Source organism: Heliconius melpomene, chromosome 7 (genome assembly GCF_056956725.1).
Source record: "Heliconius melpomene rosina isolate 202511_hmr_F chromosome 7, ASM5695672v1, whole genome shotgun sequence".
NCBI classification, from domain to species: domain Eukaryota; kingdom Metazoa; phylum Arthropoda; class Insecta; order Lepidoptera; family Nymphalidae; genus Heliconius; species Heliconius melpomene.
The window spans coordinates 11,328,605-11,334,604 of NC_140395.1; the positions used below are offsets into that span (position 1 = coordinate 11,328,605).

General features: G+C 30.3%; 1 long non-coding RNA gene across 1 annotated transcript in view; it reads left to right on the top strand.

Moving 5' to 3' along the window:
- The window catches only part of LOC146537857 (uncharacterized), a 100,840-nt gene extending 95,837 nt beyond the window's left edge, over positions 1–5,003 (top strand). Inside the window, exon 3 of the long non-coding RNA XR_014878101.1 lies at positions 4,826–5,003. This is a non-coding gene — a long non-coding RNA (uncharacterized LOC146537857). The remainder of the gene's footprint in view (positions 1–4,825) is intronic.
- The last annotated feature ends 997 nt before the right edge of the window (positions 5,004–6,000 follow it).

Here is a 6,000-nt window from a genome sequence, read left to right on the forward strand (position 1 = left end):
ATTTTTAGAAATATAGCTTAAAGTTTAATACAATTTTATCTCATATCTATATACATATTTATATAAATATTATTTTGGGATAACCAAACTTAATAAGTTATAGTATAATTTAACCTGAATTTGTTTTAACACTAATTTTACGGTCCAAAGGTGCTATAAAGTGTAATATATCGGTGTTTTGGCCATCGAGCACGCGATCCGACTCAGAGATTCCAATACTGTGCTTTGAGCAATAAAATAAATCTTCTGTTAAGAAGTATACCTGATCGGCCCTAAACAAGTCAGGCTCTTACCGCCTTAATTAAAAAACAAAATCAATTTTATTAATTGGAAGTGTTAAAAACGGGCGGAAGAGGCGTCCGGGGTTCGTATCTCGGTCGTATCTCTTATTTAATCGGACAGTCGATGTATTATTTTTACTTCTTCTTAGAGGATTTCGAATAAATTTTATCACTCGGGACTAATTTGGTTACAAATTTATTTGATCGTGACGTCGTTAACATGCGAGTACACACTCTTGGCTATCGGGGCTGCGCTCTTTAGTGCCCTGACAACGCCGTTATAACAATATATCGACACTTGAACATTGATAAAATGAAGACGACTCTTCACTTAGGATTAAATAATAATCCCCCTTTTTTTAAATAATACCTTTTTTTGGGTATATTGAGAGCATGTCCGATGCATAAAATTTTTATTATTACGAGTGTATACTGACCGCCTTTATGCTCTCAAAGTACCTACGTACGAAACAGCTCTGATTGTTTATATTGTTGTTACTTTAATAACTATGTCACGGCCCTTATAATAAAAAACAAGTATTGCGTTTACAAATAAAATGTGTTGAATAATATAATGTGTAAAATTTGGAGGTTCCTTTTAGGTATCTACGAGGTAACTAATATTGTTTATATTTTAGACAAGTTAGGGCCACTTACTAAATATAGATTCTATAGATTATTCTGAATAAATATTCGAAATAAATAAATTATTTTCATAAATAAGAAACTACTGAAAACTGAAAATGTAACCCTAAAAGCTTAATATTCGTTTCATATTCGTTTCGGTGGTCTCGTATAAATTGGGTTAAATCTGATCTGATTCGAGATATGCTAAGATATTCCTTATCGATGAACAATATTCATGTAGAGCTCGAGTTCGTGTATTGAAAAATATTTGACTTTTATAGACGGAGATACATATCGTTGACTTAATGACTAAATGAAGCGTTCTTTCTTCTATTCGTAGATGAAATGTGTTAGAAAGTTTAGAAAATTGTTTCTTTTTCTTATAATATTTGTAATTTTGTCACCGTCTTAAGAGAAAGTAAGCTTTCTGTCCAATTACAAATATCGAGAAAGCACGAAACTTAATCCCTTATTTTATAGTACCTACAATCGACGCAAGTGGTTTATTGGTAACTGATAATATTTAAACTTTACTTATTTAACTGATGATTTAAAATATTTTTTGAAATTTTATAAATTAAACAAATGAATTATTAAAAGTGAAGAAAAGCTAAAAAAACATATGAGAAAAAAGGGAGTTAGTCTTTGCTGAAGTAATGTTATGAGAACTTAAGCAATTTTTTGTTACATCCAGCAAAAAAAAATTAACAAGTCCGTACAAAATATTATAAAATTATATATTTTTTATTTCTTTTTTTTAATTTTCAAAACATTTTATCACTGAAATACTATACGATCAATTTCCATGCACATTAGTCCATTTTCAACCATTCATCCATTTCGTTCGGCTGTAATACAATATCAGTTGTTGTTTTTATATATATCTGTAAGTAGGGGAGAGCGGGGCTAAAAGTTACCGAGGTAAGTTGTTCCGATGGAAATAATTTCGCGGAGAAAAGTGATAGGAATATTTAGAAAACATATAATGAAATGCATTGTGATAGCGCACCCATGGCCAGCATATTGAACAATCCAGTGGCACCCGAAACCAATGGAATAGCACACGGGTGTCGTTGGTGCACGATTGTAAATATTTTTGCATTTCATATTTTTGGTCTATCTCACAAATTTTAACGATTAGCCTCGAGTATGTTAGTGTTTTTTTTACATTATATTACCTAGTATTTCGGAACACTATTTGTAAATTATTTATGTTTTCTATATCTTATTTATATTTAATTTTTTTTCAACACGTGTTTTTGGGGCTAGATGTTCCCTTTTTTTGGGGCATGTTATGACCTGTTGTTGTGACGAAAAACTTTCGCCAATTCATTTGTACTAATAATGGGATGTAAATATTGTAATTTTTCATACTAAAAAATAATGTAATTTAGTAACATGCGGACTTATGCTCGGAAATCAACTCGAGCTTATGTGTCATATGAGTTGATGCAAAAAGCAGCGGATGTAGTTTTCAAAGATTGCAGGAATAAGATAAAAACTGTTACCAAAGAATTACATATACATATTAAGTGCGAAAACCTAAAGGTATAAAATTTTTGTTTATTATTTTAGTTTAACAAAATCAAAATAAGTTTTATTTTATGTAAAATTATCTTTTACTTTTTAGTTCCTTTGTTTTTCGGTTCGGTTTTTTTCGTTCAAAATTAATTCTTTTTACGATTTTAAGTGATAAGTAACCTTAGAAGGATATTTCTTAAACGAGTGTTGGTTGTGGTGGTAGTGGTTCGTAACGAGTGGCATCTGTTGTGATATGTAAAACTTGACTCAATTAGGTATTATTTTTGTGGAAACTAACATTTTGGTATATTAACAAGAAAATACATAAAAAATATTCGGACGAATTGGGAACCTCTCCCTTTTTTGAAGTCGGTTGAAAATGAAAACTTCTTTTATGAGGTTGGTTGAAAAGAAATGCAACGATGGGGAATCTTACTTCTGACAATAATTTTAACAATTTTTTCCCTTGTAACTATTCTAGTATAATTAATATTTACCAAAATAAAAACAAATTTTCTCAATTTTGACCGGATTTTATAATCAGAACCTAACCAAACTTTCATCAAACTATCCTTGAAGTGTATCCTTTCAAATAAGAAAAGAATTATTAGAATCGGTTGGCATGATATTGAGTCATTCGTCATTTTGTCGCACACGTACCAATACAAATTTAATACTTATGTGATTTTCTCATAGATACCATTGTCAAAAATAGACTAAATAAAAATTAGTTCCCACATGGGAAGCACTACCTTTCAAATAAAAAAAAAATCATCAATATCGGTTCACCTAATCAAAAGTTATGAAGTAACATACATAAAAAAAAGAAACAGTCGAATTGATAATCTCCTTTTCTTACAGAAATCGGTTAAAAAAGATTTGCTTTTGCGTCTGGTGATTATTAATGATACTGTTGGTTATTCCTTAAATAAACAGGCTTTGTTCGATTACTTATTGTTTTTTATTTTGCAAATAATAGCTTTAAAAAATATGGTAACAATTTACCCCGGTCTGTTAACAACTTGCCCCAACTCGGGGTAAGTTGTTACTTTCCGACTTCAGTCATAAAAAAATTCATAACAAAAAAGTCTTACAAAGAATACCCCAAATTACTGTTTTAATTGCAAGTCTAGATATGTAAGTTGATTTTGATTATATTGTATAAATACTGAAATCAAGTATTCGTAGCAATATTTGAGGTTAAAAAAAAATCGGAACTTTTGGCCCCGCTCTCCCCTACTTAATGTCGGTAATATTATTATCCTTGAATTTTGACCTTCTATATAAAAATGTAATTAGGCGATACAGTGTAACGTGCATATAGGTAGGGTAGTAAACCTCGAATATTGATAAAATTACATATTGGTAAATGAAAGAAAATAATTTTACCAGATTGTAAACGTCAGCTATTATGGAATTGTTTAAAGATTTATTTAAAGCTTTAAATAAAATATGTTAAGGTTTTTACAATTTATATATTTTTTATGTAAGCAGAAAGGTAGGCAGAGGGAACCTGGGATACTAATGTTAAGATACTCCGTTTCCGTTAAGCACTTCCGTTCCCTACTTGAAAGATATATTTTAAACATTTTTCATTCATGTCATAACATTGAAGAACAAACCCCCCTTACCCTCGCCTTACCCCCCACCACGTTTTGCAAGTTACCCTTTTACTTGCAAAACATGGTGTGAGAGTACTTAAGAGAACCTCAATTCAAGATTTATTAAATGGTGGAACTTAACGCCACGTACATTCCTATAAAAGCAATAACAACAATTTAACATAATAAATAATTTTACATGGTTACCATTATATAATAAGAAAATAATAATAAGTAAATATAATATAAATAACTTAAAATATATTAATAGCTAAAACGTCCTGTCAATATAACACGAGATTGTGCTTCAGAAACCATAGATCACTGTATCGAGTGTAGGTTGGCCTGAACACGACTGGCCGGAGATAGTAACTCTCTGCCGAGGTGTTACATTTGCACAGAGTAGAATTGAAATATTATTATCAAAATTTTATGATAAATTCTATAGATATATAAGGTTTGTATTTTAACAGTTTGTACATAAAATATTTTTATTTTTTATTATTGTTATTTTTCAAATTTTAATAATTAATTTCAGTAACCCAATTGTGGTGCAGTGGTTTAGTATCTAGCTGTAAGCACTACTTCTACTTTTTTGAGCTTCAAATTTAAATATTGATATTTTTTTAATCACAGTTAAATAAAAATAAATCAATTTAATTCATGAAATTATTGTAAAAATTTTTAGGTATTATTGACATTTATTAGTTTAGGTAAATATTTCATAATATATTTCTTCGTAAAATAAATCATACAGTACACAAGTATACTTATTTTAAATCATAAAATTTTCAGATAAAATACATCTCTGGCGCGCGTGAAGTGCAAAATACTGTCGACTCAGTGCTCTGATATACTGCGCAGGAGCAGCGCGGAGGCACGTGGGACGCCAGTATAACAATAGTGTTACTGCATTTTCTTTCTTTTTTTTCTCTATTTTTTTGATACTTATCTTGTCATGGCTAAAATTGTATTTCTTCGTGATCTTTAAACGTTTTTATTTTCATGAAATAAAGATTGTTTCTTTTAGATAGCAAGTATTTATTTTTTATATATAAAATTTAAGTATATGGATATAAAGTAATTCGTAAATAAAAATTACTACATATTTTTTCAGTTTCATGCTATATCCCATATATAACAGGGTAGGCAGAGCGAACCTGGGACCATACCAGTGGTAAAACACTCTGCTCTCCATTAAGACATATCCGTCCAATAAAGTTTTAACTTTAATTTTTTCAGATTTTAAAATCTATTAATATTAAATATATATAAATATTTCATATTAAACAATATTTTATTATAGAAAAAAAAACATAAAATGATGTCCATTCAAATACGTTATTTTGACGTTTGTTACGAGCACATTGTATTGTTAATCATTATCTAAGCACGCTCGACGGTGCTAGGTGTCACTGGGACGGGTGTGACGTCACTCAATCGACTTTTTATATACGAATCCATTCCTTAGCCACCCACGATGTTATCTATGGTATTTATTTATTTTTAACTTCGCGCTGTATCTGTATCTCGTACTCTACAGGTATAGGGAATTAAGAGATAAGACACTCCATTCGCCATTTTCCGCCGAATTCTAGTGGTGTTGAGTGGCAGAACTCAACGCCGCGGTGTGCCTTGAAACAAGAAATGAATATAATAAATATTTAATACCCTTGAGTAAGAATCGAACCTATAACCTGTCGCGTCCACAGTCACACGCTTATGCCTCTGCGCCATGACTAGCTTTAATTTTGATATAAAATAAAAATGTATGATGTGTAGAGCTTAAAGTTTAAGGAAATAAGTGACGCACAACGCATACATTAGTAAATTATTATAGCGATTATATTATTTGTATATTAAATTAAATATAGAATCCAGTAAACGTAACTGGCATTTAATTTCTATCCAGTTCGATTCCCATTTTAGGGGATGAAGGCTCTTCTGGAAAATGGGGAACAGAAGCGGTT